Source organism: Bos indicus, chromosome 11 (assembly GCF_029378745.1).
Source record: "Bos indicus isolate NIAB-ARS_2022 breed Sahiwal x Tharparkar chromosome 11, NIAB-ARS_B.indTharparkar_mat_pri_1.0, whole genome shotgun sequence".
NCBI classification, from domain to species: domain Eukaryota; kingdom Metazoa; phylum Chordata; class Mammalia; order Artiodactyla; family Bovidae; genus Bos; species Bos indicus.
The window spans coordinates 53,780,696-53,801,938 of record NC_091770.1 but is presented as its reverse complement, the minus strand read 5'-3'; the positions used below and the strand labels follow the sequence as shown (position 1 = coordinate 53,801,938).

At 39.4% G+C, this 21,243-nt stretch overlaps 1 pseudogene; it reads right to left on the bottom strand.

Moving 5' to 3' along the window:
* Positions 1-1,400: 1,400 nt before the first annotated feature.
* Positions 1,401-21,243, bottom strand: part of LOC109565569 (nuclear receptor coactivator 6 pseudogene) — a 133,766-nt pseudogene continuing 113,923 nt past the window's right edge.

The following is a 21,243-nucleotide window of genomic DNA, read 5'->3' as shown; positions in this document are numbered from 1 at the left end:
CATCCATACATGACTACTGGAAGAAACCATAGCTCTGACAAGATGGACTTTATTTGGCAATGTCTCTGCTTTTTAATATGTGGTCTAAGTTGGTCATAGCTTTTCTTCCAAGAAGCAAGCATCTTTTAATTTCATGGCCAAAGTCACCATCTGCAGTGATTTGGATCCCAAGAAAATAAAGTCTCTCACTGTTTCCAGTGTTTCCACATCTATTTGCTATAAAGTGATGGGACTGGATGCCATGATCTTAGTATTTAGAACATTGAATTTTAAGACAGTTTTTTCACTCTCCTCTTTCACTTTCATCAAGAGGCTCTTCAGTTCCTTCAGTTTCTCCCATAATGGTGGTGTCATTTGTGTATCTGAGGCTATTGATATTTTTCCTGGCATTCTAGATTCCAGGTTGTGCTTCATCCAGTCCGGCATTTTGCATGATGTACTCTGCATATAAGTTATATAAGCAGGGTGACAATATAGAGCCTTGATGTACTCCTTTCCCAATTTGAAACCAGTCTGTTGTTCCACGTCCAGTTCTAACTGTTGCTTCTTGACCTGCACACAGATTTCTCAAGAGGCAGGACAGGTGATCGTGTATTTCCATCTCTTTAAGAATTTTCCACAGTTTGTTGTGATCCACACAATGAAAGGCTTTGGCATAGTCAATGAAGCAGAAATAGATGTTTTTCTGGAACTCTCTTGCTTTTTTGATGATCCAACGGATGTTAGCAATTTGATCTCTGGTTCCTCTCCCTTTTCTAAATCCAGCTTGAACATCTGGAAGTTAGTTCACCGTTCATATACTGTTGAAGCCTGATTTCAAGAATTTTGAGCATTACTTTGCTAGCATGTGAGATGAGTGTAATTGTGTGGTAGTTTGAATATTCTTTAGCATTGCCCATCTTTGGGATTGGAATGAAAACTGACCTTTTCCAGTCCTGTGGCCACTGCTGAGTTTTCCAAATTTGTTGGCATATTGAGTGCAGCACTTTCCCAGCATCATCTTTAAGGATTTGAAATAGCTCAACTGGAGTTCCATCACCTCCACTAGCTTTGTTTGTAGTAAGGCTTCCTAAGGCCTACTTGACTTTGCATTCCAGGATGTCTGGCTCTAGGTGAGTGATCACACCATCATGGTTATCTGGGTCATGAAGATCTTTTTTGTATAGTATTTCTGTGCATTCTTGCCACCTCTTCTTAATATCTTCTGCTTCTGTTAGGTCCATACCATTTCTGTCCTTTATTGTGCCCATGAAATGGTCCCTTAGTATCTCTAATTAACTTTAAGAGATCTTGAGTCTTTCCCATTCTATTGTTTTCCTCTATTTCTTTGAATTGATCACTGAGGAAGGCTTACTTATCACTCCTTACTGTTCTTTGGAACTCTGTTAATGCTTGCATGATTATTTATTTATTTTTTTTCTAGGATGAAGGCATTTATTTAACACCTTTCCTTGTTGAACCATGGGATTCTGACCTGGAAAGCTGATGGACTGCTGAAATCCTTGGCCAAGCAGATTATTTTGAGGTGTCCTTGTTCCCATATGCTGCTGAGTTTGGTTAACTGTTGAAGATTTTACAAGTCATATCCCTATTGGAAGGGGGAGCGGAGGATGCAGACTTGTTGTTGAGGTGAGGCTGTACGGGGGGTTGGGAACTTAAAAGGCCCTCCTTGCAAGTTCATCTGAGGAGCTGTTAAATGGCCTGGGTTGTTCATCTGAGGAAAGCTTCTCTGGGTTCCTGAAGCTTGCTGCTGCCAAAGGTGTATGGAGGAGGAGAGCAGGAAGTTGTCTGTATGGTAGTTAAGGATGATCTTGCCTGGATTTGCTGTCGCATTGGGCCAGGCGGGGGAACATTTCCTACCCTTGATTTGCAGTCATTGTGCCAGAGAACTCTAGGCTGGAGGCAGCTGAATGACTCCAGAAGGCAGCTTGTTCCAGCCTAGAGGAAGAGGAACTTGATTTGGGGCAGTAAACTGGAGTTGAATCCCCTGTGGCTGTTGCTGCTGATGTTGCTGTATGGTTCTTGCTTGCATCTATTGCTGCTGCTGCCGCTGGGGAAAAATTAGCTGGGTTTATTTGTCTCTTCACTGGGACAGGCTGTATTGGGTGGTGCAGAGGAACTAAAGATCCTCAGCGATGACTTCACTGCCGTATATGGAGCCCAGAGAAGAGTGGATCAGTTGTGTCTGACTAGAAGCACGACAAGGAGTCTTGGGCTGCATTTTGAATTGGGGCTTGATGCCATCATGGAATACGGCACGTTTCTACCCTGGGATAGCATAACAGTTGCAGTGTTGGTCATCCTTATTATCATGGAGCACCTTTCATGGGAAATTCCATCTTCATCGTAATTTAATTTCCGCTCCCATGGATCCTTTATTTCTCACATCTTGGCTTTGGTTCTGAGACAAAGCCAGGTTTCCCTTCCATCTGAATGAAGAGAATTCCCAGATCCTAAAGACACTGGTTGTTGCTCTGCATCAGGATCCATAGCCTCTCCGCTGCTTCCCAGAAGATGTTGAATGCCACATGTAGGATGTTCCATGGCTCTACCTTTCCATACCTTTAGCTTGCTGGATTCCATGTGTAATAAATTGAGTGTATTCTCCAATATTATATCCAAGTTCCATTTGAAGTCTTTATCATCTCTGTTTCCTTTGAAGGCCAAAAAATCCACCTCTGAGTCGTCCACTGTTAATGAGCAAAAGGAAATACGTTGTTACTCTTTTTCAGTGGCTAAGTGGTGTCCTACTCTTTGTGACCCCATGGACCGTGGCATGCAAGGCTCCTCTGTCCTTCACTGTCTTCTAGAGTTTGCTTAAATTCATGTCCATTGAGTCAATGATGCCATTCAACCATCTCACCCTCTGTCGTCACCTTCTCCTCCTGCATTCAGTCTTCCCCAACACCAGGGTCTTTTCCAGTCAGTCAGTCTTTCACATTGGGTGCCAAATATTGGAGCTTCAGCTTCAGCATGAGTCCTTCCAATGAATATTCAGGGTTGATTTCCTTTAGGATGGTCTGGTTTGATATCCTTGCTGTCCAAGGGACTTTCAAGAGTTTTCTCCAGAACCACAGTTCAAAAGCATCGATTTTTACATACTCAGCCTTATTTATAGAATGTCTTTTAAATTTGGAAGGTTGTCCAAAACCATGGTGAATATTATTCCAGAAGCATGTGTGTGTGTTAGTTACTCAGCTGTGTCTGACTTTTTGCAATCCCATACTCTGTCCATGATATTCTCCCAGAGAGAATACTGGAGTGGTTTGCCATTCCCTTCTCCAGGGGATCTTCCCAATCTAGCAACTGAACCCAGATCTCCTGCATTCCAGGCAGATTCTTTACTGCCTAAGCTAACAGAAGCATATGTCCACCATATTCCAGGTGGACAATACAGAAAAAAATGTTTTTCTTAATTTTTATCATTTATATAGGTCATCTTCTAAATCCAAACAGTCTTGCATTTTTAGGACCTGTATTTTAAGGTAGCAGTCAATTGCAAATACTGAGCTTGGCCTCAGCCCACCAGGGTGGACCTTGAGCAATGCCTTTTAAAGTAGATGCACTTGGCCCTCTGTGTATCCCTCCATCTGTTGGGGTCAACCTTAAGCAGTGCCCTTGATAGTGGATGCCGTTGGCCCTCAGTGTATACCTCCATCCATCCTTGCCTGCATCTATCTGTCCAGCCATCAGCACCCAGCTACCAAAATCCAGACCCACCTGGGACTCAGGGAGCCAGTGGGGAGGGGCATGGACTAGACCAGGCTGGGGAGGAAGGGGAGATAATTTACTTTGTGTCAAGGAATCCTTTTCTTTCCAGAAGCTTTCAATATATCATTGCATGTTTTATTCTGAAAGTTTCATGGTTCCTTGTCTTAGCTAATATTTAATTCACCTATAATTGAACTGTCTAAATGGTGTGAGGTAAGAGTTCAACCCTTTTGTGTGATTACTCCCACAGCATTTATTGATCTGTTCCTTCTTTCCACAGTGGTCTCAATGTCAGACAAATAAACATTTGTCTCTTTTTCCAACATCTTTATTCTATTACTTCATATCATTTGTTTAATTAAGCATCACTTTTCATGTGTTTTTCCAAGTTAATATTTATCAAGAGGTATCAATGGCTACACAGAGAAGATAAATGCAAATTACAGATCTATTCTAGGGCACATATGGGTGTGTGCTCAGTTATATCTGACTCTTTGTGACCCCAGGAACTATGCCCACCAGGCTCCTCTGTCCATGGGATTTCTCCAGCAGGAATACTAGAATTGGAAGTCCGGAAAAGAATTTCTAAGATATTTGATATAAAGGACAGCAGAAAAGGAAGAATTGTTGGGCAGCATTTTTCAAGTAGAATATATTTTTATTTTTTACAATGGAGCATGAATCCTTTTAGATAAAGATGAGCTTTCCAGTTCTTTACAGTACCATATTATTCTCATTTTTTAACACTCTGCATGTCTCTCTAATTTGTTATCTCTCTGGTGTCTATAGGCATTAAACTGTGGAATACCAGATTTAAGGATCAATTCTTTCTTTTCTACATTTATCCCACTCTTAAGTTTGAAGAGCTTCTACTTAATGATGGAAATAGAAGAAAAATTATAGTAAAGACTCTTTTTTTACTTCTTTGAAATAATATCACCTGCCTCAAACAGTTTGACCTCTCTTGCTCATTTGCCTTTCTCTGCAAACATTCCCTGAAGTCTCACTTATCTTATATTAAACATGTTCACAAGTCACAGCTCATTTTGAACTCAGATCTTCCTGATATGATTTTTCTAAATTTTTGTCACACTCTTGTATTCTGCCTTGATTATGTGTGCCTCTTCTAATCTCTTACAATTATACAAAAAATTATTAAAAAAAATAAAAAGGGAGAAAAGAAGGAAGGATGTATGGAAAGGAAGAAGGAAGAACATATAACATCTTGCAAAAGGTCTTTGGGCTTGCTTATGATGCATTTTGAGATGGGCATGGAAACCCACTCCAGTATTCTTGCCTGGAGAATCTGCATGGAGAGAGGAACTTGGTGGGCTACAGTCCATGGGGTCATAAAGAGTCGGACACGACTGAGTGACTAAGTACACATGACACATTTTAGTTAATTATCATTTAATTTTCTCTTTTATGTTATTCATGGTTATGTGATTAGAATTTTAATTTTGAGGTGTCAATTCATTTTGAATTATATTCTTGTCTAAAGTTTCTGGTCATAAGATCAAGGTTATACTTTATACATAAAAAGTCTTTTTCCAGAGAAGTTTATGAGAACTCTCAAGCTATGCTTAGCACTTCTTTCCTTTATAACCAATACTCCAAAACAGTCCAGTTACACCTATGGCATAAAATACATCATTCTTTTTGATAATTTATTTTCCTCTTATGGTTTCAAGTGATTAAATATATCAGAAATTTTTATTTAAACAAAACAATATTATTAGAAATTATCTGGATCAATGAAATTCTTTGAACTACTTTTTATTCTGTCAGTGGTGGAACTTTTAGAAAATTCTACATGTTTGATAAGGCTTCCCTCATGGTTCAATGATAAATAATCCATGTGCAGTGCAGGAGCTGCAAGTTTGATACCTGGGTTGGGAAGATCCCCTGGAGAAGGAAATGGCTACTTGCTCCAGTATTCTTGGCTGGGAAATCCCATGGACAGGATCCTAGCAGGCTACAGCCCATGGGGTCACAAAGAGTTAGATAATACTTAGCAACTAACCAACAGCAACAACAATGTGTTTGATAAATATCATAAATGAATTGAAACTAATCCAAATTGGGGGATTTGGTCTGAGAGATTCTTGACTTACTAAGAATAATACCATAGAACTCTACTGGGTACATATCCAGCTGTGTGTTAATATTAATTAGTGTTCAGAATGATGGCACCACAAACTAGCAGGATCTTAGTTCAGTAAGGAATTTCACTGCAGTGGAGCCATTAATCTGATCCCATGGCATTAGGCATTATTATATGAAGATTTTCTATAATAACGCTTGATGTTTTATAATCATTTTTGACTCCCCAGATAATCCAGTCTTCTGCCTACCTGGATTCCCTAGGCATTTGGACAAACCATTATCTTATCATTGTTGTTGTTGATAATGACATGCACACACACACATATAATCTGTTTTGAAGTGTGAAAGTCCAGGACAACTGCAGAGCAGTCTTTATAAATCGAATTATCAAGGCAAATTATTTAACATTGCACATTAACCATTTCTATTTATCTCTAGTAAAAGACATTTTAAAAACAGTATTTCATATGAATGAATTTCCATCAAAAATATTTTAATGGTAGCTTTCCTTTTTATTTTTTATAACTTTAATATAAATTTATTTATTTTAATTGGAGGTTAACCACTCTACAATATTGTATTGGTTCTCAAACTAGTACAAACACAATGGAGCTTTCCTTTTTAAAGTTTGAGGTTGAAAGGCTCATTCTCACCTTTTTGTTTTTTTTCTTTTCCTGTCTATTGAGTCTTTATATCATTAGACTTTGATGTTCTGGATAAAAGTCACCAAGTGAGTGTTAGCAATTTGTTTATTATTTTTAATGTCAAAGAGTGAAGCTTTTCATAGTTGAGTAGTTGAGTTAAATAAACCATGCTTTTCACTCAATAGTTTAGAAAAGTAATCTAAAACAAAAGAAATTTTAAAAAACTACATATGTTTATTAATAGTCTAGTTGGAGCTGTAGGAAACTCTTTCGAACTAATACTTTTTAACACTTCTTACAATGCAATATATATCTTGAGTTTTCTTGTGTATAAGAATATATGAACAGCATAACTAAAAAAAGTGTGAAGTTAAACTTTACTGACAGTTCTTTTACACTTTCCAATAAATTCTTGACTAGTAGTTTCAGCTTGGAGGGAACAGTTGCCTAGAGTAACAAATGAAGACCATGGAATAGCTACCCTGGGCAATAGTCATTACCTATATCTAAAATATCACATCGAAGCAGGGAAAACCAAAACCATAAACCCAGTAGTGTGCCTCCTACAGCAGCTGCCACTACTTACTTGAAGGAGTCAGATTTCAGGGTTAGCATAGAGGGAAAGCCAGCAGGAAGTCTACTCTCAATAATTCTTTCCTGCTGCAGAGTTTTACAACAATAGAACAATTAAAAATCTTTGCTTATTAGATTTTCCACCATGTCGCACTTTCATTTTCAGGTCAATGTCTTCAGGGAGCATTGTTCACTTGAGGAGTTATTTCAGACCAAGATGATGACATTCTTGCAGAAAAGTCTATAGAATACATTCAGGCTATAATTAGAGACTGACAAGGTATTCTTTGGGAGAAGGCAATGGCACTCCACTCCAGTACTCTTGCCTGGAAAATCCCATGGACAGAGGAGCCTGGTAGGCTGTAGTTCATGGGGTCTCTAAGAGTCGGACACGACTGAGCAACTTCACTTTCACTTCTGCATTGGAGAAGGAAATGGAAACTCACTACAGTGTTCTTGCCTGGAGAATCCCAGGGACAGGGGAGCCTGGTGGGCTGCTGTCTATGGGATCGCACAGAGTCGGACACGACTGAAGTGACTTAGCAGTAAGTATTCTTTAAAGTTACAAGACATCCTTCAGTTCAGTCAGTTCAGTTCAGTCTCTCAGTCGTGTCCAACTCTTTGCGACCCCATGAATCACAGCACGCCAGGCCTCCCTGTCTATCACCAACTGCCGGAGTTCACTCAAACTCACATCCATCGAGTTGGTGATGCCATCCAGCCATCTGATCCTTTGTTGTCCCCTTTTCCTCCTGCCCCCAATCCCTCCCAGCATCAGAGTCTTTTCCAATGAGGCAACTCTTTGCATGAGGTGGCCAAAGTACTGGAGTTTCAGCTTGAGCATCATTCCTTCCAAAGAAATCCCAGGGCTGATCTCCTTCAGAATGGACTGGTTGGATCTCCTTGCAGTCCAAGGGACTCTCAAGAGTCTTCTCCAACACCACAGTTCAAAAGCATCAATTTTTCAGTGCTCAGCCTTCTTCACAGTCCAACTCTCACATCCATACATGACCACCAGAAAAACCATAGCCTTGACTAGGCAGACCTTTGTTGGCAAAGTAATGTCTCTGCTTTTCAATATGCTATCTAGGTTGGTCATAACTTTCCTTCCAAAGAGTAAGCGTCTTTTAATTTCATGGCTGCAGTCACCATCTGCAGTGATTTTGGAGACCCAAAAAATAAAGTCTGCCACTGTTTCCCCATCTATTTCCCATGAAGTGATGGGACCAGATGCCATGATCTTTGCTTTCTGAATGTTGAGCTTTAAGCCAACTTTTTCACTCTCCTCTTTCACTTTCATCAAGAGGCTTTTTGTTTCTCTTTACTTTCTGCCATAAGGGTGGTGTCATCTGCATATCTGAGCTTATTGATATTTCTCCTGGCAATCTTGATTCCAGCTTGTGCTTCATCCAGCCCAGCGTTTCTCATGATGTAATCTGCATGTAAGTTAAATAAGCAGCGTGACAATATACAGCCTTGACGTACTCCTTTTCCTATTAGGAACCAGTCTGTTGTTCCATATCCAGTTCTAACTCTTACTTCCTGACCTGCATATAGGTTTCTCCAGAGGCAGGTCAGGTGGTCTGGTATTCCCATCTCTTTCAGTACTTTCCACCATTTATTGTGATTCACACTGTCAAAGGCTTTGGCATAGTCAATAAAGCAGAAATAGATGTTTTTCTGGAACTCTCTTGCTTTTTCGATGATCCAGCAGATGTTGGCAATTTGATCTCTGGTTCCTCTGCCTTTTCTAAAACCAGCTTGAATATCTGGAAGTTCACGGTTCACATATTGCAAGACATCCTTAGGTTTTATAAATTGATAATTTTTGTTACAATTAGCTAGCTTTACAATTGAAGCTTTAATATCCATATAACTAAAAATATAAACCTTGGGATGCAGAGTGTTATCAGTACTGGATGCTCCAGAGTCATGTCAGACTTCTTCCTCCAAAACCTGCTTATCCATATCTGTTCACAATATTGGTGGGTCTCAACAAAATTTGCTGTAATTTCTGTGATATTTCTCTTGTTACCAAGCTCAACCTCACTCTGCTCACTGCACCATAGGCTGACCAATAAATCTGAGAGACAAAATGTTGAAGCAAGAAACAAGACTTTATTTTGAAAGCCAGATGACTGAGAAGATGGCAGACTAATGTCTCAAAAAGACTGTTCTTACTGGGGCCTGGATATCAGGTTCTTTTCTGGATCCGAGATGGGGAAGGTGAGGTAATAGCATAAAAGCCATTTTATTCTTGCAGATATCTCCTAGAATGGCACATATAGGGTGGTGGTGGTGGTGGCTGTGTTAGTTTAATTTCCTTACAGATATTTCACAGGTGGTGTGAAATGGAATATCTCCTTGTGAGCTAAACAAAGGCACTTTAATTTAAGGGTCAGGCAGAGGGGGTCAGGGTTCCCTGAGACAGGCCATTATGCATGCCTAATATAACGAAGGTGGAAAAACAAGAGTTAACATCACAGAAGCATATTCAGTATGGAATCAGAATTAACCTTTCCCTGTTACAGTGAGTCTCACCAGCAAGTGCTGTAATTTTTGTAATCTTTCTCTTGCTCTCTCTACACCCGATATTCACAATTCTACTTCATAAATCAAACTCAAATTTCTTCAATTCTCTTCACCTTATGCTCATTATTTCAGAATAGCCAACATGATTTGTTAATGGAATACTAATTTCAACTGAAAAAAAATGCACAATTTAAAAGCGGAGAATTATGCTTAATTTGGTACACAAAACTGAAGACTTAAGCCCAGGATGGAATCTCTCACCCTTGACAGACTGTTCAGAAAAGCTAAGGGAGAAGCCAGGACACAAAGGGATTTTTGCAACAAAGACTAGTAAGTCAGAGCATCAGAAGATTACTGTTATTTAAAGAAAATCAGATATCTCAAGTTAAAGAATTTAGCACTTTTATATGTATAGGAAGATGCAAAAGTCTGGGCTCACTGAAATCATTATTTTGATATGACCTTAGCTATCCGGGGCCACTACCCTGTGTTTTCACATCTTGAGTCTCTTCAGGATACACCACTGGGAGTTGCTGCAGAGGTTGACTACTTGATGGCAGGCATCCTATTTCTGTCCTGGGTTCTCTGAGGGCACATCACTGAGGGGGTTGTAATGTGATGACTTGATGACTGTAACATCCTTTATTTACTGATATAGCAGGCATCATTTTTTCACTGGCACTCCAAATGGCTAAATGGTCTGTTGGTCTCCAGTCTTATTCCTCTTAAATTCTCTTTTCCACAGTTAAGCCAGAATGACCTGTTTTAGAAACACACAGCAGGTCACGTCACTCACCAGCTTATAGCTACCCAGTCACTTTAACTAAATTGTAAATACACTCACATGGCACACTGGGTGTTGAAGCTCTAGTCTTCGTTTAATTCACCAGTGCTCATGCGTCTTCTGCCCATCAAGCATTCCATTCACATGACTATTATTTCCACTCCTAGTTTTCAAAAAGACTATCATCTCATCTGCCTTCACATTTGCCTTTCTTTGACATGAAACATCCTTGCATTTTAGTACTTTACTCTTTCATCCTGTTCATATTCTTCTTCCTTAGGTTGATTCCTTCTTGCTTCACAGTTTTTGGTTTAAAAGTTTCTTCTTCCAATTGTTCTCTCTGGATTCTATCAACAGGACAGCAACATTTTGCTGTAAAAGGCCAATAGTAAATATTTTAGTTTTGCAGACCATGTATGACTTTTGTCACATATTTTTTGTTGTTGTTTTACATTGCTTGCAATTCTTTTAAATATTAAAAATGTTCTTAGCTTTCAGACCATCCTAAAATTGGCCAGGACAGAAATTGACTAGCAGAGTATATTTTGCTCACCTCTATTCTAGATAATTTTCATATGTATTCTCAAGAGCAGCTTTCTCTTTACTTAAATTAGAACTTATCAACATTGTAGTTAAGCGATTTTTAATTTATGCAGATTTTAGTACCTGTTTACATTTTACCTAGCTTCCCTCTCTACTAATATATGACCATAATATTTTATTAAAACTAAGAGACTTAAATTGGCACAACATTGGCAACTAAATTAAAAATTTTATTGGATTTCACTCCTAAGTATTTTTCTTCCTGTGGTTTCAGGCTCTAACAATAACAACAACAAAAGAAATATTCTTTTAGTTATTGTCTCTTTTGTCTCTTCTAATCTGTGAGATTTTCTCAATATTTATTTTTTATAACTTTGATACTTTTCAAGAACACTGGTCATATTTTTATGTCTCTCAATTTGACTTTTTTTCTGATGTTTTCTCATTCTTAGACTGTGCTGATGAATTTTCAAGAAGGATACCACAAAGAAAGTTTCCTTCTTCTGACCTCATGTCAGTAGGTATATGACATTAATGTACTTTGTTCCCAAGGATGTTAGTCTTGATCACATGGTTAAGGTAGTGTCTGCCAGGTTTACCCTCTATAAAGTGACTATTTTTCTCTTCCCCTTTCATCCATTTTTTCTTTGGAAGCAACTAACTTTTTTTTTTTTTTTTCAGAAAAGCATTCTTTTATTAGTACACTGCTTTTACAGTGTATGGTTAAATTTACACAAATGTTATTTACAAGTCATAGCCCTTGAATGCATTCAGAGTCAACTGATGGTACTGAACCTTCACTGTGCGTCTAGAAATTCTCACAGGGAGATGTTCTCAGTCCCGAGTCTGGAAGGTGGGCTCTTACATGCACGCATGTGTGCTAAGTTGCTTCCGTCGTGTCTGACTCTTTGAAACCCCAGGGACCGTAGCCTGCCAGGCTTCTCTGTCCATGGGATTTTTTTTTTTTTAATTTTATTTTATTTTTAAACTTTACATAATTGTATTAGTTTTGCCAAATATCAAAATGAATCTGCCACAGGTATACATGTGTTCCCCATCCTGAACCCTCCTCCCTCCTCCCTCCCCATACCATCCCTCTGGGTCGTCCCAGTGCACTAGCCCCAAGCATCCAGTATCGTGCATCGAACCTGGACTGGCAACTCGTTTCTTACATGATATTTTACATGTTTCAATGCCATTCTCCCAAATCTTCCCACCCTCTCCCTCTCCCACAGAGTCCATAAGACTGTTCTATACATCAGTGTCTCTTTTGCTGTCTTGTACACCGGGTTATTGTTACCATCTTTCTAAATTCCATATATATGCATTAGTATACTGTATTTATGTTTTTCCTTCTATAAAACTCCTAGAGGAGAACAAAGGCAAAACACTCTCCGACATACATCACAGAAGGATTCTTTATGACCCACCTCCCAGAATATTGGAAATAAAAGCAAAAATAAACAAATGGGACCTAATTAACCTTAAAAGCTTCTGCACATCAAAGGAAACTATTAGCAAGGTGAAAAGACAGCCTTCAGAATGGGAGAAAATAATAGCAAATGAAGCAACCGACAAACAACTAATCTCAAAAATATACAAGCAACTCCTACAGCTCAACTCCAGAAAAATAAACGACCCAATCAAAAAATGGGCCAAAGAACTAAATAGACATTTCTCCAAAGAAGACATACAGATGGCTAACAAACACATGAAAAGATGCTCAACATCACTCATTATCAGAGAAATGCAAATCAAAACCACTATGAGGTACCATTTCACACCAGTCAGAATGGCTGCGATCCAAAAGTCTGCAACTAACTCTTGATCACCAGCTCTCCCTTAAAGAGGATGGAAATTGCATATGTTGTCTTTTGAAATCAATGCTGAACCTAAAGGTTTCCCTGATGGTTCAGATGGTAAAGAATTTGCCTATAATGAGGGAGACCTCAGTTTGATCCCTGGGTTGGGAAGATCCTCTGGAGGAGGGATGCAGCCCACTCCAGTGTTCTTGACTAGAGAATCCTCATGGACAGAGGAGCCTGGTGGGCTACAGTCCATGGGGTCACAAAGAGTCAGACACGACTGAGTGACTAATAAGAGCACAAATCAGATCAGATCAGATCAGTCGCTCAGTCATGTCCGACTCTTTTCAACCCCATGAATCACAGCATGCCAGGCCTCCCTGTCCATCACCAACTCCCAGAGTTCACTCAGACTCAGATCCATCAAGTCAGTAATGCCATCCAGCCATCTCATCCTCTGTCGTCCCCTTCTCCTCTTGCCCCCAATCCCTCCCAGTATCAGAGTCTTTTCCAATGAGTCAACTCTTCACATCAGGTGGCCAAAGTACTGGAGTTTCAGCTTTAGCATCCTTCCTTCCAAAGAAATCCCAGGGCTGATCTCCTTCAGAATGGACTGGTTGGATCTCCTTGCAGTCCAAGGGACTCTCAAGAGTCTTCTCCAACACCACAGTTCAAAAGCATCAATTCTTCGGCGCTCAGCCTTCTTCACAGTCCAACTCTCACATCCATACATGACCACAGGAAAAACCATAGCCTTGACTAGACGAACCTTTGTTGGCAAAGTAATGTCTCTGCCTTTGAATATGCTCTCTATGTTGGTCATAACTTTCCTTCCAAGGAGTAAGTGTCTTTTAATTTCATGGCTACAGTCTCCATCTGTAGTGATTTTGGAGCCCAGAAAAATAAAGTCTGCCACTGTTTCCCCATCTATTTCCCATGAAGTGATGGGACCATATGCCATGATCTTTGCTTTCTGAATGTTGAGCTTTAAGCCAACTTTTTCACTCTCCTCTTTCACTTTCATCAAGAGTCTTTTTAGTTCCTCTTTACTTTCTGCCATAAGGGTGGTGTCATCTGCATATCTGAGGTTATTGATATTTCTCCTGGCAATCTTGATTCCAGCTTGTGCTTCATCCAGCCCAGCATTTCTCATGATGTACTCTGCATGTAAGTTAAATAAGCAGGGTGACAATATACAGCCTTGATGTACTCCTTTTCCTATTTGGAACCAGTCTGTTGTTCCATGTCCAGTTCTAACTGTTGCTTCCTGACCTTCATACAAATTTCTCAAGAGGCAGATCAGGTGTTCTGGTATTCCCATGTCTTTCAGAATTTTCCAGTTTATTGTGATCCACACAGTCAAAGGCTTTGGCATAGTCAATAAAGATACCCCTCATCCAAGGTAAGGAGCAATGGCTGTGCTTTGCTGGAGCAGCCGTAAAGAGATACCCCACGCCCAAGGTAAGAGAAACCCAGGTAAGATGGTAGGTGTTGCAAGAGGGCATCAGAGGGCAAACACACTGAGACCATACTCACAGAAAACTAGTCAATCTAATCACACTAGGACCACAGCCTTGTCTAACTTAATGAAACTAAGCCATGCCCGTGGGGCAACCCAAGATGGGTGGGTCATGGTGGAGAGATCTGTCAGAATATGGTCCACTGGAGAAGGGAATGGCAAACCACTTCAGTATTCTTGCCTTAAGAACCCCATGAACAGTATGAAAAGGCAAAATGATAGGATATTGAAAGAGAAATTCCCCAGGTCAGTAGGTGCCCAATATGCTACTGGAGATCAGTGGAGAAATAACTCCAGAAAGAATGAAGGGATGGAGCCAAAGCAAAAAGAATACCCATCTGTGGATGTGACTGGTGATAGAAGCAAGATCCGATGCTGTAAAGAGCAATATTGCATAGGAACCTGGAATGTCAGGTCCATGAATCAAGGCAAATTGGAAGTGGTCAAACAAGAGATGGCAAGAGTGAATGTTGACATTCTAGGAATCAGTGAACTGAAATGGTCTGGAATGGGTGAATTTAACTCAGATGACCATTATATCTACTACTGTGGGCAGGAATCCCTCAGAAGAAATGGAGTGGCCATCATAGTCAACAAAAGAGTCCAAAATCAGAGCATGACACAGCATTAATCCTAAAGAGTAGGAAACATTTTTTTGATCTTGTTTATTTTTAAGTACCCTCATGCTATCAGACACTTGTTGATTAATTTATGTGGAATAATATCTTGGAATATTAGCATTTATTTTCTAAACTATTTTCTCTCTCATGGCTAAAAAAATAATATTATAAATATAATAAAATATTTTAAAAGCTTCCATTATTCTTCTTGGGATGACTCATTATTGAGATAGTGCTATTTTAATAAACCGTATCAAATGTACCATAGGAAGAGGGAGATTTCATTTAGAATACCTTCAGAATTTAATATGTGAATCTGAAAATGGAAGCTAAGAGTAGAGTTGAACACATTCAAATAGAGAGTGATTATATATATCTAGCAGGAATATGGAGGGAAAAAAGAGCCTTCAGCAAGACTGGGCATTTTATGAGAGCAAGAATCACAGGGAAAATGAAATAAATCATGGTTCATTCTATTAGATAACTTTAGAGAATTTTTTTTCCCCCTAACTAGCATTATGTGACCTAATACCTCCTTTGTTGTGTTTAGTCATTTAAGCCATGTCTGACACTTTTGTGACTCTATGGACTGTAGCCCACCAGGCTTCTCTGTCAATGGGATTTTCCAGGCAAAAATACTGGAGTGGGTTACCATTTTCTTCTCCAGAATATCTTCCTGATCCAGGGATCAAACTCACATCTCCTGTGTCTCCGGCTTGACAGGTGGATTCTTTACCATTGAGACATCTGAGTGTATCTCTCCTTGGTCTTCAGGAAATCCTACCTTTCTCAATAATGATTACACAAAAGTGTATCTTTTAATGGTAATTTTAAGAAATGCTAAATTATGTGTTCAAATAGTTGCTAGGAGAAAGTGACCAAAAATAGTAAATAAAGAGATAGATGATTTCTCATTTACAAAATACTAAAAATGCATCCAGACTAACAGGCCAGGAGCCTGAGAACTGATTTATTTCTTTTTGCCACTTCAGCTTCCCTATTCAACAAGATCATTGAGATGTCAACATAAACATTCAAATCCATTCCACAGCCATAATCATGAGGTAGAGTCTTATATCTCCAGCTGCCTTATTGTGACATCTTATGGAGGCCCATTTGGTATTGAACATTGAGTGAGTTACTGCTATCAGACATGGTAAATAATGATACACAGGGAGTATTATATCAAGCCAATGAGGGCCAATTTCTATCTTGAGTCCCAACTAGAAGTAGAAGTAGGTTTCTCTCAATGTGATTTAAAGTTTTCTTCCACTCTGCTGTTTCCAGAGTAGATATAAATTTGTATAGTAAAGAGAACTTGAGGAACAGAAATAATCTAGACATATGACATTAAAATTGTATTTATGGGGAAAAATATCAATCTTTGTTAAGCAAAGTAGGCCAATGACTTTGGCTGATTATATGCAGAATTAAAACACTGCTTAGAAATTAATCTTTAGAAATGCCCTTAATTAAAAGGCTTAAGCATAAGTTATTATGCATCTATTTTTGTCACTGACTTTACTTCAGAAGCTTAGCATGTGCTATTTCCTACAATTTTTGCAAAACTTTGTGAAACTACTGTTATTACCCATTTTGTGTTAGTCGCTCAGCTGTGTCCGACTCTTTGTGATCCCATGGATTGTAGCCCACCAGGCTCCTCTGTCCATGAAATTCTCCAGACAGGAATACTGGAGTGGGTCGCCATTTCCTTCTCCAATTACCCTTTTACTTGAATGAAAAATAAGAAGTGAAGTAATTTGCTTAAGGTCTCACAGCTGGCACGTTCTAGAGTTAGAATTTGCAGCTAAGCTTACTAAGCTATACATTTATCCTACAGCACTTCTCATAAAATGAGACAAGGCTCAAATCCATACACTTTACAGAAGTTTGCCTTACCAAGACTTATATTGAATGAATACACTTTAGTCATTGACATTTTAATATTTTAAACATCTCCAAAATTAATAAGTCTTGTACAGTGTTACCTGATTTGTCTTCAAATAACAAATGCCATCACATCTCTTTCCTCTTGGAAAACTTCCCATTAACTATAGCATATCTACACTTTCAACTCTGGGCATTTACACTCTTTCATGATGTGGCTCCATGTACTCTTCAGGTTATTCCTGTGTCATGATATAGCTACATTTAATTTCTCATACTTCCTCATCATAGTATCCTTTCATAACTCTGTGGGTTGCACATTATGCAAAGTTTTTGTTCTTAAAACTTTCTATTGTAAACTAGAGGGGTGGATTGGAGGAGAGGATAAAGGTTCAAGAGGGAGGTGATTTATGTATAATTATGGCTGATTTTTGCAAAAAAGCAAAATGGCTGTCTGAGGAGGCCTTACAAATACCTGTGAAAAGAAGAGAAGCGAAAAGCAAAGGAGAAAAGGAAAGATATAAATATCTGAATGCAGAGTTCCAAAGAATAGCAAGAAGAGATAAGAAAGCCTTCTTCAGTGATCAATGCAAAGAAATAGAGGAAAACAACAGAATGGGAAAGACTAGGGATCTCTTCAAGAAAATCAGAGATACCCAAGGAACATTTCATGCAAAGATGAGCTCGATAAAGGACAGAAATGGTATGGACCTAACAGAAGCAGAAGATATTAAGAAGAGATGGCAAAAATACCCAGAAGAACTGTACAAAAAAGATCTTCACGGCCCAGATAATCTCGATAGTGTGATCACTGACCTAGAGCCAGACATCCTGGAATGTGAAGTCAAGGGGGTCTTAAAAGCATTTGGGGCTGATGCACTGGGATGACCCAGAGGGATGGTATGAGGAGGGAGGAGGGAGGAGGGTTCAGGATGGGGAACACATGTATACCTGTGGTGAATTCATTTTGATATTTGGCAAACCAATACAATACTGTAAAGTTTAAAAATAAAATAAAATTTAAAAAAATAAATAAAAAATATGTATATATATATAAAGCATCACTATGAACAAAGCTAGTGCAGGTGATGGAATTCCAGTTGAGCTATTCCAAAACCTGAAAGATGATGCTGTGAAAGTGCTGCACTCAATATGCCAGCAAATTTGGAGAACTCAGCAGTGGCCACAGGACTGGAAAAGGTCAGTTTTCATTCCAATCCCAAAGAAAGGCAATGCCAAAGAATGCTCAAACTACCACATGATTGCACTCATCTCACACGCTACTAAAGTAATGCTCAAAATTCTCCAAGCAAGGCTTCAGCAATATGTGAACAGTGAACTTCCTGATGTTCAAGCTGGTTTTAGAAAAGGCAGAGGAAACAGAGATCAAATTGCCAACATCCACTGGATCATAGAAAAAGCAAGAGAGTTCCAGAAAAACATCTATTTCTGCTTTATTGACTATGCCAAAGCCTTTGACTGTGTGGATCACAATAAACTGTGGAAAATTCTTCAAGAGATGGGAATACCAGACCATCTGATCTGCCTCTTGAGAAATTTGTTTGCTGGTCAGGAAGCAACAGTTAGAACTGGACATGGAACAACAGACTGGTTCCAAATAGGAAAAGGAGTTCGTCGAGGCTGTATATTGTCACCCTGCTTATTTAACTTCTATGCAGAGTACATCATGAGAAACGCTGGACTGGAAGAAACGCAAGCTGGAATCAAGACTGCCAGAAGAAATATCAATCACCTCAGATATGCAGATGACACCACCCTTATGGCAGAAAGTGAAGAGGAACTCAAAAGCCTCTTGATGAAAGTGAAAGAGGAGAGTGAAAAAGTTGGCTTAAAGCTCAACATTCAGAAAATGAAGATCATGGCATGAGGTCCCACCACTTCATGGGAAATAGATGATGAAACAGTGGAAACAGTGTCAGATTTTATTTTTCTGGGCTCCAAAATCACTACAGATGGTGACTGCAGCCATGAAATTAAAAGACACTTACTCCTTAGAAGGAAAGTTATGACCAACCTAGACAGCATATTGAAAAGCAGAGACATTACTTTGCCAGCAAAGGTTCGTCTAGTCAAGGCTATGGTTTTTCCTGTGGTCATGTATGGATGTGAGAGTTGGACTGTGAAGAAGGCTGAGTGCCGAAGAATTGATGCTTTTGAACTATGGTGTTTGAGAAGACTCTTGCGAGTCCCTTGGACTGCAAGGAGATCCAACCAGTCCATTCTGAAGGAGATCAGCCCTGGGATTTCTTTGGAAGGAAGGATGCTAAAGCTGAAACTCCAGTACTTTGGCCACCTCATGCGAAGAGTTGACTCTTTGGAAAAGACCCTGATGCTGGGAGGGATTGGGGGCAGGAGGAGAAGGGGGAAGACAGAGGATGAGATGGCTGGATGGCATTACTGACTCAATGGACGTGAGTCTGAGTGAACTCCGGGATTTGGTGATGGACAGGGAGGCCTGGCGTGCTGGGATTCATGGGGTGGCAAAGAGTCGGACACGACTGAGCGACTGATCTGATCTGATGGCTGATTTGCTCAGCCACCTCCTGAGGTTAACCTCAAACTTGGTCTCACAAACAGATACTATCAGAGACTCTGTGTACCACTCTACCTATGTTTTCTTCTTCCTAAGAGACACAGAATCTGTTATAACCAAAAAGTTAACTAGCTCTGTGTAAACACAGTGGGTAATAGGTTTGAACTTTATACATTACAATATCATATTTTCAGCTTCTCAGTGGCGGGGCAGGCGATGGCACCCCACTCCAGTACTCTTGCCTAGAGAATCCCATGGATGGAGGAGCCTGGTAGGCTGCAGTCCATGGGGTCGCGAAGAGTCGGACATGACTGAGTGACTTCACTTTCACTTTTCACTTTCATGCATTGTAGAAGGAAATGGCAACCCACTCTAGTATTCTTGCCTGGAGAATCCCAGGGATGGGGGAGCCTGGTGGGCTGCCGTCTATAGGGTCGCGCAGAGTTGGACACGACTGGAGTGACTTAGCAGTAGCAGCAGCAGCTTCTCAGTGAAAGCCTCTGAGAAAACAGTCAACCAGAAAAATAGATGGAAGACAAGCAATGAAGATTTACATACTGAAAAAAAGGAACTCACAGTTCAATTCCTTCAAATGAAAACTGTGACAAGACAGATTCAAATACCAGACCATACTGCAATGTTTCAGAAACCTCATCGTTTCAGAGTATCAGGGAACTAAGAGAAGATCTGGGGGAAGTTCTTAAGCAAACTGCAATGAAAACAGCATAAAGTAATCTGAAGCAGTCGAGTATTTACAGGAAAGGGCTATAAGCAAAACAATGATAATTTAAAATGGAATAATATTAAAGACCAAATTCTCAGGACTCAATTTATAAAATCTAGAATACAATAAGTAGAGAAACCATTATACTGCCATAGGAAACAGGAAGAATAAAAGAAAAGCAGGCCCTGGCAAGGGCTGCAAAATAAATTTATAATTATTGATAAACTGGATGCTATAAGGCATGAGACTCTTGAAACAAGTCCAGAGGGAACAGTTTATAATCTTGAAAACAAGGTATAATCCTCGGGTCGGAAAACCAACTCCAGACTGTTTCTCAACTGGCGTCTCAGAGTCACATGTTTTACGTATCTGGTGGAAAATCTATAGATGAGAATATTAGTTTTAGTTACTGATTTGTTATTGATTACTGTTTCCTAATTACTCAGTGGTTAATGACCATTTTGTTCTTTGGCCCTGAAGGCCACATGAGTGATAGTTTAACTCCCCGCGTATTCTTTCATTCACAGCTGAAAGTATAATAAAGCTGGCTTGGATTCAGTTTCAGCACCTTCACCTTGGAGCAGCGTTGGTCCTCTTAGTCTCCCTTTTCTCCGAATTCTTGTGTCTCATTTCTCATTTTCTCACCGTATCACGCTTTCAGAAACCCTGCTTGTCGAGCTGGCCTCGACATACTGCAAAAGCTAGAAACATAGGCAAACTCTTCTCACACGTGTTTGCCTTCTAATTAAGAGGTAAAAGAAGAAAGTAAAACACGTCTCACAGAATAATTAGGAAACAAATTAATGAAGGCTCTTAAAAACATAACCTGGACAAGAGGTCTAAATATGCACATTCATAACATTAAATACCTTCACGATTATTAGGCAAAAATTAATGCTAAGTAAGCTGTTAAACATAACAGAAGTTAATTTGTTCACAGGGAGTGATGATACATTTGGGAAGCTTGTCCTCAATATATCCAGTTTTGCAATCAACACTAAGCAAATTGTACTTGTGTTTGTTTGCACCAGATTTCTGGATCTGATAAGTACACAAGAACAAGGCCAGCATCTTCAGAACGCTTACACTTAAGGAAGGAGGAGAATATAAAATTCTTTGTGAAGATGTAAAAGTCAAGCCTCTTACGTCTGTGTTTAGCAGAGTTCCTGAAATAACTATGTGTTAGACAAGAACGTGGAAAAATAAAATTATTTAAGAGAAACATAAAAGCCTGATTGAGA